General features: G+C 45.2%; 1 long non-coding RNA gene across 1 annotated transcript; it reads left to right on the forward strand.

The window, feature by feature from the left end:
- Window positions 1–274: 274 nt before the first annotated feature.
- On the forward strand, window positions 275–11,478 carry LOC114847653 (uncharacterized). Its single transcript, XR_003784246.3, has 3 exons — window positions 275–813; window positions 944–1,031; window positions 9,562–11,478. It is a non-coding gene; the product is annotated as an uncharacterized LOC114847653 (long non-coding RNA).
- The last annotated feature ends 818 nt before the right edge of the window (window positions 11,479–12,296 follow it).

Consider the following 12,296-nt stretch of genomic DNA (forward strand, 5'->3'; position numbering starts at 1 on the left):
GGGTGGATGTTTAGATTTAAAGATGGTACGCTGGGTTGAAAAAGATGGTTCACGTCAGTGAAGCTGCAAATCATCCGCCATCATCCTTTTATGTACAGCGGTTTCATTCACAGCTTCAAATTAAACACTTGCTTCCGAAAGATGATGCTCTTACTATGTTATCTTTCAAGAGGATTGAATTTAGATCAAATCAATTTTTGTTGTCTTGATTGTAAAAATTCTCCCCCCCCTGCTGTTCTGCATTTACTATATGTATGTTTTTTTCCAGGTCCAGCTGTGAAAATTGAATCAACAACAATGAGACACCGCCATCAAATTTTCCACAATGCTTTTCTTTGTACTCGCACACAGTGTGCATCTCATTTCACCGAGGAGACAATTGCATAAGATAATGTTCCAGATCCATGAGAAGATTAGGAAGGATCATTTTATCCATTTCTCACAGCGGTCATATAGTTTTCCCACTGTATGAAACAACTCTTTTTTTTCTCAAGGTCAAATGTGACAACAGCTTCAACTTCCCCAGACTCAAGTCGAGGAAAAACTGCAGTGTGCGCTCAGTATTTTCTTTCGGTGACAAGAGCTGGCCTTCGCTGTTATTCAGCCCATTGAAAACGATTTCAGATATGAAAGGAGACGCTTCGTATCTGAAAATGTACATTAAATGGTGTCAACAACATCCCAGAGGTCAGAGTAGAGTCCCTGCGGAGTCGGAATCCGGCTGCTGCGCTCGCAGACTCGACACCCCCCTGAGTGGCGGCTCTGTGATGGCTCTCAGTTTCCCTCGTCATGTCCCTGGCAGCTTTGACACAGGTAATATGCATGCAGGCTGACAGTCCCCGGGATGTGCGACAGAGACAATGATGTACATATCATTTTCCTCGCTGACTGATTGAAGACTGTAATCTGTGCTGGACTTTCTCTCTGATTACACACGTCTCAGGGAGCAAAACAAGGACTCTGAGCTGCCACTGGGCACCGGGCTCATCCAGGGTTTTCAGCCTTCAAGAGGACTGAAGTCCGCCTTTAAGGTGAGCTCAATTTTCGTCCCATTTACAGTATTGTTACAAGTGTCGGATAGAATGCATCTGGTAGATAGTGGTCAAACAGAGGCTGTCTGAAGATGACAGGCACAGAGATGTATCTGGCACCCAAGGTCATCCGATTCCCATCTTCAGCACAGTTGCAAATGTTTAGAGCTCCCGTAAAGGCTCTCGCAGAGGGAGAAACAACATCATGAATTTAATATTTTCTGCTGTCTGTGCTCACAGAAGGCAAAGCCTCTGCAGGCCGACAGGCCAGTGCCAAACATGTCCAACAAGATCAAATGGAAATTTATGTAGCATTCCATTCCTACATATCGTCACAGGGATGTTATACTGATGCTGACCAGTGTTTCGGTTTTACGTAATGAAGCCAAACAGAACGCGCGGGCGTTTAAGACGCTCTTAACCTGCCTGCATAACCTTGTGGTTAAGGTGCACTTGTATCTTTATGTTAAACTAGAGCGATTTCTCTGTTGACAATAGGTCAATCTTTTACAGAAGGTACCTAGCACATTACAAGGTTGGTCTCAGGGGAGAAGTAAATGGGTTCTGGGCAATTGACCAACCTGCCATGCTTTACTGCACCTGCACTGAGTTAGAGCTGTCATCATTACCACTTCCTCTACCCCCCAAGCCCCCCACCCCCCTTCTCCCCCACAGCAACCCAGCCACTCCCACTTCCAGCGATATTTCACTTCGGTGGAACGTTTTCTACTTTTTCTCTCACACGAGTGGAGGCAGTCTAGCTTTAAGATTTGAAGCGGCGAGGTTACCTCCAAAGGGCCTTTGGGGTTCCCACTAAAACATGAGGTTTCCAAAATAGCCCCCCAGTTACCAGCTCTGAGTCTGACTTGAACTTTTCCAATTGAGAGCCCATTTAAAACAAAATGTTAAAGATATAAGGTCCAGCTTTATCTTCTCTGTGTCAAAACATGAGGAATGTGAAGTTAGTCATTTGAATGGTATTTATCCTCCATTTTGGTGGAGTTATTCACAATGATTGCGAGATTGCGCGGCCTGAAAGTAATTATTAGGCAGTTCTGTAAAACTACTGTTTGAATAGTTCATTAAAATGAATGAAAAAACGTGTTAGTTAATCAAGATGGGCTTTTAGGACGAACCTCTCGCTTAATTTGTGTTTCCCGTCGTTCTTTCTCATCAGTGCGATCCCTAAAGTGAGGACAGCTACACTACCTACATGTCAGGAGTCAGTGCCGTGAAGGTCACAGACACCACACGCGTGCGACATACTGATTACGAAGCCGCCTGAAACCTGCTCCAATCAGCATGGATCAGTGTTTTGTGCTTTAACAGTAGCCGCGGTAGTAAAATCACCGAGGATGAGGTCTGGCAGCATTAACCCGAACAAACAAAGGAACAGATATCTGGATTCTTGAACAATTACGTTTGTTTACATTATAATCTCTTCTCATTCACTGTAGCAGATCATCCTCAGCAGTGTTTCTACTCCAGAACATCATCTATTCTTTTCCTACTCAGTGTGTAACATCCATTTTCAACATTATTGTAGTAAAATGTTAAGCATTTAGGCTTTTTATGTGATAAATGCAAGACTTTGCCAAGGCCTTAGCACATCAAACCTGTAGCAACTTTGCTCTGACTTGCAGATGTTTTTCCCTCAGTTTTCACTTCCTCCTCCCACACACGTCTTATATCAGCATTTGCCAGATCCAAAACGACCAGCTTTGAAAATGAAGGAGAGGAACTTTACATTGTGCCAGAAAAAGGAATGGAAATTACGGGCAGTGTCAGATAATTGTGCTTGTCGCAAGAGACATGTTAATAACAGGCGGAGATGCAGAAGACTTGTCACTCCGTACCCTGGGTGACAGACTCTCTCTGCTGTTGATGAGCTGTTTTAGAGGGGAAATTGTTCCACGCAAACACCATCGTTATTACAAGCTGGCAAGCTGCTCGCTTGTGTACCCAATTCTGCTTGAACTGACAGAATCCAATTGACCGGCACATATTCATGCACTTTATTTTCTTTATTCTCACCAACAATGCAGATAATTACTGCACTAAGTAAAACTGAAAATAGAATTTCACTCTGTCCCAGAAAACAATGCCGGAGCTGTCTCAGCAACATGTCTGCTGAAATTGCTGTGACTGGGAGACCTACTGTAAGACAAGCAACCATCCAGTACTACTTGTCAACTTAAAACCCACTGGAACCATGTTGGATTTTTCTTCTTTTTTAAATAAAGGGAAATAACTTACGTTTTTATGTTGATAGTAAACTGAGCCATGTGCAAATCTTTATTTGGAGAAGCCCTGGAGCCTCACTATCCTACTCACTGTTTTGTGACCCAGCCTGGTTTTTCACGGGCCTCTGTTCCGTTCTGGATAAATACATCTGTCGCCCATTTATCTGCCATCACTTTGTTTTAAAAGTTATTCAACTTCGGTAGTTAGAGACGGTTTAATTAGCACGAACATGGAAAAAACTCCCAAAGTCTAAAATTATAGTATCGACGTTTGAACTTGGGTTGTCATTAATTAGTATGACTTTACTGTAGGTTACTTCTTAGACAATCAGTGGGAGACAGATCACGTGTGCAAAATATCTCTTGACTTTTAAACTCTGCTAAAAATGGTTCATTACTGAGCGTGTGCCTTTGTGTTGACTAGATATTCTCTGGGTCACCTATATATTCACAATTTGCCATTTTCAAATCTATGTGTTTGACGAGGAGGTGAGCCAGATTTATTCCTAGAGGAAAATTACGAATATTTCTGTAAAATCTTTTTCTGATTAAGATCACGAGCCAGTTTATCTGTAAACGGATTAATATCATATTCACAACTGGCTTCTTCTAATTCATTATCAGAACTGAAAATGAAAATCGTTTTCTGTCTTTTTTAAAAGCTCTAACTGAGATTTTAATATATGTGTGCATGAAAATGCACTTACTCCAAACTTTGTTTTTATGAATAATTCTATTAGAAATGTTGTAGTTTCCAGGATGCTGTTCTTCATACGTCTCCTCTCACAGAGTAGCATTAGCATTGAACCAGACCACATTCACACAGGACTCTTTTGCTGCAGCCATGTCAGGTTTTGAACTTTCACTTTGTTGTGGGTCCCTCCGGTTGTTGGCTGTGCGGCTGTGCGGTTGTCATACTAATGCACGGGGACACTCTAGTGCCGCTGTCCAACAAGTCGTCCGTTATCTGAGGGAAATGTGTCTGTCCAGAGGTGAGGGCGGCTTTGTGCTCTCAACCAGGCCACCTCTCATCCTTTGTGCCAGTAACAAGCTCAGCTCAGGCTCCAACGAAGCGAGAAATTGTAAACTCTCCTGAGAGGCCCAGTGGAGAGATAAGGGCTTAGTGTTTGCTGGCAATGTGCATGGGGATGAATCTGATACGGCCGAGTCCCACGCCAGAATGGGAGTGATGATACCTCCCCTTCTATGGAGAGTTATGTTTAATCCTCTTTGCCAGTGTATTCACTTGCAAATATTCCTGTCACCATTAATATGTATTAACATCCTTCACATGCTGTTCAATACAGATTTATCAGACTCCATTTTCCCTCTTGTGCCTCCCGTCATCTCTCTGCTGCTCTTGAACCACAGACCTGAAAGTGCTGCCGATGTTTAAGAATGAGAACCTTAGTGTGTAGATATCACAGGGTTCAATAAAAAAACTAAAGCATGTCGAGACCAAGCCCATCATAGCCAAGGATTTTAATTTTAGTATGCCTGAAAATGTATTTGTTTAATATGTGATTTTGTTCCTATTAGTTTAAAAACACTGCATATGTTTAGTTTATATTTACAATATTATTTAACTCATTAAATGATCATTATTATCATTAAATTATCACAGGTCAAGAATTCTTATATAAATATTAACACAGTATATTTGTCAACTACACTACGCTGCATAATCTAACAAGATAACACATCCTGGATGGGATTTGAGTGAGATTTGGTCTGTGTTCGGTGCTCTAATCCAGACAAAGCCCCGAGAAGCTCATTACAGCCTGGTGAGGCCTTAAGCCCGTGCTGCCTGCATTAAAGCAGCCAAGGACTGTCTGTCAGCTTCCTGGCAGAGCCCAAATCAAGCTGTCAATTACTGGACGTGTTTATGGAAATTACATGTTTGTTAACATGCTGGAAAAATGTGCTCTCGGCTCAAGCAGCATGTGTTCGGAGAAACAATTTTGCTCGGAAATCACCTTTCAAATGGATGAAGGTGATCCTCATCAGATCACAGGCATAAGAGACATTTTAACTCTTCCTGTCCTGATGTGTGTGAGGAGAGGCCCAGACAGAAGGAGACACAACTAACAATCAAGGGTGGAGTCCACGCCTGACGCTATACTTTTGCCCATTAAGTTATTTCACTCCGTCTCGGCTGCTTTTCAGCCTTTGTTTCTTCGAAAGCATCACAGATCCTAATAAGTAATGCACCAATGGAATTATTTAAGCAGGTCCGTGTAATTAGATTTCATAATAAACATATATAAAAGGTAAATAAACCATTAGAGAGAGTTTGAATTAATAACAATTATCAATCATTTATGCAAAGTCCAATTTTCACTTTTCTTATTCTGACAATAAGACAGTAAAAGTGCTTTTCACGTGAACAATGGTTCTTTCAAAGTACAGCTGCACTTTAAAACCATTCGCCACAAACGCAGCGGTGAAAATACAGCTCGCTCCGCCATTCAGCCTAATGTCTCCAATGAGATGTTTATGTCAGCGATCGTGAAATCGAGCCAATCGACACGCGTGCCTCAGATGTCTGGCCGAGCTCATCTTAGACAAGGTAATTTTGTCACAGCAATTACCATTGTAATATATTCCAAAGTCGGGGCATTTTCTGCTGCTTAGGTGAGCGGCTGACAGCATGTTTTGATTTTTAGGCAATTGTGCTTTTCACTCCGGGATCACGTCGGGGTCTGCGTTTCTCCCTATGTAACAACCCGCCATGATTCCATTATTTCACATTAACATCTAATTACGCCGCTCGGGCCCGCGGCGGCGCTGGAAGAGGCGCCGCCCGCCGGCCGCGGGCTCTGACGAAGCTGTAAGTAAAGACGGGCCGAGGGAGCGGGCGAGTGTTTATGGAGAAGACCCTCCGACTGTAAGACGCCGCCCGCTCCCTCTGGACCCGTATTACCTGTCAGGGATGATGACAATGCCCTGGAGAATGTCACCGCGCAGTGAAACTGTCATCACACAATTACTCTCACCATTACTGGCCCTACATCTCCATGTAATGGCTGTGACACACTTTACAATTCAGATTGTATTCCCAGTCATTGGCACTTAAATGCTGCACTCCGCTTTATGAAAAGATAAAGATCTGTGTAATCTGCCAGAGCTCAGCCATCGCATGAAAGCTTGTCAGCCGGCATTTTGTCGCTTACAAGAAGTTGTCATACCCAGTCGCATCTCCCTTTGTTGGCCCAGTGAGAGTGTCATTTTGAGTGCACCATTGTGCGCCTGTTGATACGTGCTTGCCTATAGAGTCAGACTGTGTTTTGGTCCGGTTTTTCTACTGGAGTCATCACAGGAGGGATCGTGCTGCTGCAGCGCTGCACGGTTCATGGGAGAGAACAGATCAGCGCGGCGCGTCGGAGGATCCCTCAGTCACGGATCAGCAAATTAGGTTCAGGATGACGACTCGCTCTGTTGTGCGGTGCCTGATGTGTTTATCGTGTCGGGTGCCGTCGCGAGAATCCAACGGCGGTTCCGTTCGGAACTGAGCGCAGATACTCGCTGACGCGTGAGTGGCTTCAGACGCTGTAGGCGTGTGAAATAATGGACCCAGGGCTGGAAACGGACAGGACGGCGTCGGACTCCGCTCCCACCGCGAGCTTGGGCCCGGTCCAACGGCGCCAAAGCCAAACTGCCACTCTGCGTTTGGTGGCAGATTGAGTTTAACAAGCCAGATGGGTTGTAATTGTGTGATCAATGCAATGTTTGTGAGCTTTTATGCCTTTTATTATGGTTTGTTTTCCCCACGTGTTATTTCCTCTGCTGGTTCGCCTTCCCTCGGGGAGGATCCGTCCCTCGCGTTCTGTCTGAGCCGGACGGCGCCAGGACCTGGGCTGCACCGTCCTCCGAGCCGCCGCAGGTTCTGTCCTCGTGTGATTCATCCCCGCTCCGCTCTCCTCGGCGCCGGCGTCGACCGAGGAGCTTCTCGGCTTTTCTATCGAGGGGAAAATTTGTTTGGACTTTCTGAAATGTCATTTGCTTCTGCTGAACCGTTTAAGTTCCTTTTTTAGCTTTTTAAAACCCGCCGGCACCGACCTTTGCCCTTTTCTCCCACTTCCTGCTGAGTTACACTTGTGCCGTAGCCGAATCCTGAGCGAGACTTCGAAAACTCAAACACGCGCACACTGTATTGCCGAGAACTTTTGTGCGTTGCAGGTATTGTTATTTCCATGCACATGTAACAGCAGGTACTCCTTCCAATCATAACTTAAGAGCCGGTCCCTGTACAGATGTGGAGAGGTTAACCCTTCACGTTTGGAAGCCATTGACTGGTTTTCTTGCCTCTCCTTTACTTTATCACAGTAATTGAGACTCTTTCACGGCACTTCTGTTTCTTTTCCTAGATATGTAATGTGCTGGTTAGATCCTCAACAAGCTCAATCACAGAGAACTAATTTGACTGTATTGTTTGACAAGTGTTCCTTACAGCTTGGTGTGAGTGAGATGCAATCTAAGAACAATTATGCCATTTTCCCAGAACAGTATGGGGCAGGTAACAACCATTTTAGATTTTCACAGGTTAAATGTAATGAACAGTCTAAGTGCTGAATTTCAGAGTTTGGGTTTGCTGTTTTTTTATATATTCAAAGCTGGCTGCTGTTTTTAGAGTGAGACAGAGAGTGAAATCCTGGCATTTGTCGCATACAGTATGTGGCATAATACGACTCGCTTCATTTTGACGGGCGCTAGTTTGTTTTTATTTCTCTCTTATGTCAAGTGCAAAGAGATCAAGGCATTCTCACGCGCGAGCATGTCATTTATATTCGGAAGCGCATCAGGTAGCAAATCTTAACAAATGGCGGCTTAAAGACCCTGAAGGTGCCAGAGGTAGTGAAGTAGCTCAAGGTTGCGGAGGACTGAAACCCGTCCGATCCACGTCTTTCAGGCCCCCGTTGGACGTTTAAATTTTTATGGCCCCCGATATTTGTTCTCGACGGCAAATTAACAGCCTTCCTCGTGCCATTCAGTTTCCTTTCCGGAGACAAGGCTTAAATTCCATCTAACTGTCTGAATTTACTACGCTTCTATTTTTCACACGACAGAATCAATACCAGGACCGAAGAAGAGAGGATAAAAATTTATGGTATCTTGCAATTTAATGGTTGAAAAGATGCAATTTGAAAGATCATAAATTGTGAAGGAGCTTATGCTTCATTGCACTTGATTCAGTGCTTGCTGTTAGAACTTGATTTGCGAGTGTCTGCAAAGTGTGATTAACGAGGCGATCAATGTGCAGTGCAGCACACTATGGCACTGCTAATGCTCTTCATTAGAATAAATAAAATAAATTGACTGCAGCTCTATGAAAACTCTGTAATGGTTAAAAATCAAAGAATGTCCCCCCCCCCCCGGCCTCGGTGTGGCTTCTCCCACCCCGCATCCACCTTGATCACATTATCCTGACAGGCCTGTCTCTGGACCCGCAGGGGCCCCGAGACGAGCCGGCGGCGCGGGAAGTGAAAGGAAGTGGCGCGGGGCCACAGGCTGCTGCTTAGCTCACTGGTAATCGTAAATCGGGGGGCTTCCGTGCCGCGGGTACCGAGGGGGGGGGGGCTCGTGGAGTATTAATGCATGAAATGGCGCCTCGGGCCGATGAACGGCTCACCGCAGAGCCGACGGGGCCCGCGTTCGTCCCCGTGAAAGCGTATTGTTTGCAATAACATTTACCAGGAGAATTTATTCCACCTCGCGTGGCGTCGCCTTGCCCGGACAGAGAGGCGTTACTGTGGGGGGAGGGAGGGGGGGGGGGGGGGGGGGGGGAGGAGACTCAGGGCCAGCTGTCACTGCCACTCCTGCCTTTGAAATATTGTCTTTTCAGATTAGATTCTGTTCAATCGCTCACAATACGAGCTGTTACGCAGTCACTTAACTTGGCCCTGCTGATTGATTTCCCACTTCATCTCCCATGTGGCCATTAAAATCAATTAAATATCGGTGGCCGGGCAACAAAGCGCATTTGTAAATGTGCTGCTATTGATATTTTCATCTTTCTCAATTAAAACCAAAGTATTGACCCGAAGGTTTATGTTGCGCGTCACGTTCCTCTTTGTCAACACAGGGAAGCATGAAACACACGGGTCCGTCAGTGTGGAGCTGATGAACGCCCAACACGATGTGCGACAAACACATTCATACTGTTACATGGCACCTTTTATACATCACCACCACTGCATGGAAACCTGGGCTGGACTTGAACGCATCTCACACTGGAGGCATTTTGTTTATATCTGCGTCTATGGGTATTTGTTCTGCTTTACACTCAGCCCTGTAACGACGACAATGATGGTGATGATGACGGTGATGACGATGATGATGATGATGATGATGACGGTGATGGTGGCGTACCTGATGGAGTCCCTGTGGTGACCGCTCACCCTACCTGCTCCCGTCGCTGCCGCAGGGTGAGTCACCTCTGCTGCCACTCCACTCAGCTCAACCTTTATTAGCTCTCTGCCCATTAAACATGACCTGAGTGCTCATTCTGAATGGAGATGTTTAATTGCGTGTTGCTGAGGCAGTGCAGTCCTAATAGACTAAGTGCTAGCTCCTCGGGCGACTACATGAACTGTATGGGAACTACAGGACGAGCCCCGCCCTACGCCACTGTTTTTGTCTATTCAATAATATAATACATATACAAGCTTTTTCCCTTAGATTTATATTAATATCAGATGGTTCTTTGCCCACAGCATTTATATTTACATTTATTTAGGTCAGGTACAGTTAAACCTGATTCACTCTAATGCATGGCGTCATTTCACATATGAGGAGCCCTCCTGAGAGCTGAGGTCTTCCACTGGTCACTTTCTGCAGGGTTTTCTTTTCTTCGTGCCCAGAGGCTGCTTTCTGTCCACGGTGGGAGGTTCGTTCATTGTCCCCTCCCATTTACGATCCCTTGTTTGCCTTGAATTTCTGCAGCAACTGTGAGTCAGACCCCAGACATGCTGGCCACTGATAGATTCCATGAGAGAGTACTGGATACCCTCAAGTAATTACTGCAGCATCCCAAATTTGTTGTTTTTTTGTTTCTTGATGATTTCCCCGGGTATCTCTTTTCAAACAGAAGACAATGGATGCAATCATTTCTATATTTTGTTTCCCACCGTCGGCCAGAATGCTGCTAATAATCCGTAAAGCTAACGTGTAAGCGAGCCCGGCCAAACGGGGAGGGTCACGCCGGAACAAAACAGATCAAGTTTGCTGCTCGGGAGCGGCTCCGCGTCGCTCGTTTCGCGTGCAGGAGCGAATGGACGGAACCGAGCATCTGACAGAGATTGCTTCAAGATGAGATAAACAGATGTTGGCTGGACGCGGGGAAACTCGTTGAGTACATGTACGTCAACTGTGTTTGACACTCACAAACAGATGCACCCAGGATCCAAAATGTCTGCCTCACGCCACCGCTGGAGGATTAGAAATATTCATAATAATAATGCCAATATTAACATTTTACATGTGTGCAACTGCTTAAAAACGTCTCTGATTCAGTAGAATACGTTTCACGTCTCTCTTGGTGCTGATTCTGGCGGGTCCCTCAGCTCCCACTCGCCTCCTCCACGCTGGGCTCAGGCGCGGGGTAGAAGAAGCTCGGTTTCTCGCCGCCGCCTAACAGAGGGATGAATATTGTTGTGTGAAATCATTGCTTGGAAACTTTAACAACACACTCCTCATCACGTCGAGCATAAGGAGCTGGGAGGGGGCACAGGGCAGCCGAGCCGTGAATAGGCCTCATCAGCGAGGGTGAGGGTTCAGATCCTTATATTAGTTATACAGGAGTCACCCTGCCCGACCTAAGGCAAATAAGCCACTTAACGCAATTATTTGCAATCACTAAAGGTGGTGTTCATTATAAAAGAATTTTTCCTTCTTGCCTCAGCATAATTTCCTATTGTTCATGTGAAAATGGCAACTGAAAGAGCATTTTGAGTGTTATTGTGGAGAGAAGGGCATCTTTTTTAAAGACTGCTTAAAAGTCCGGGTGAACTTTCAAATTGTGTGATAAAACTGAGCCGTATTGTGCGTTGACCCTCGCTGAGAGAGAAAATGGCAGCCTTGCGGAGCACATTGTATCGGGCTGATTTGTAAATATAAGCTTTTGAAACGCAGCACAATGCGCCATCATGAATATTTCAGCTGCGGCGCACTGGATGTTATTGTAAAACCTGGAGTGTTTTTTTTTTCTGAACATTATCAGCTTTGAGTTGTCCCGCTGATTTTATTTTATTTTTTTATCTCAGCCGTACACTATACTGTGCGCCATACCTGCCGTCTGTACGCGTGAATCACGCAGAGGAAAGTTTCCGCAACGAGTCGATCCCTCGTGAGAGGCGGCGGCGGCTTCACGAGCGCAGATGAACAATTACTCCAAACTTTCCCTCTAGTGTTTATCTGTACATCTGCCTTTGTTTGATTACAGTTTCCAGCCTCCTCTCTCTCTGCAGCCTCCTATCTGTGCGGGGTGTTCTGTGCTATTTGCTAATGCAAACCGAATATCTGGCTAATTAGCAGTTCCCTCACGTTGCTATACGTTTTTTCGCTCTGCATATTTCTGCCTTCCAGATAGTAATGCAATTAAGCACAACAGTTTTTTTTCCTTTCCTCCCTTCACAAAATTGCTTAAGTAGATGTAATTAGGCAGTGAAATGTTTTGATGGGGAGAACAGAACTTATGGAACATATCCATAAACCTTTACACTTGACCATCATACAGTATGGCAGCTATAGGAAACAAACCGGCTCTTTGAATGGGATCCTGGTGTCTAATCACAAGACATTGTGCATAATACAGGCTTTGCTGTCTTAACTGTCCATATGATGATTAGCTGACATCTATATTTCATTTGTCCTTTGAGTTCTGATGAAATCCACCCGTTTAGTGCAGAGGCACCGGAACCAGTCCCCGATACCGGGCTGAGAGCTGGGGAACTTGTGGCGTGCGCATCTGTGTGAAAACTGGTGTGCGGCGCGATGCGTCACAATCGCCTCTGATCAGTTACAA

Source organism: Betta splendens, chromosome 21, assembly GCF_900634795.4.
Source record: "Betta splendens chromosome 21, fBetSpl5.4, whole genome shotgun sequence".
Lineage (NCBI taxonomy): Eukaryota > Metazoa > Chordata > Actinopteri > Anabantiformes > Osphronemidae > Betta > Betta splendens.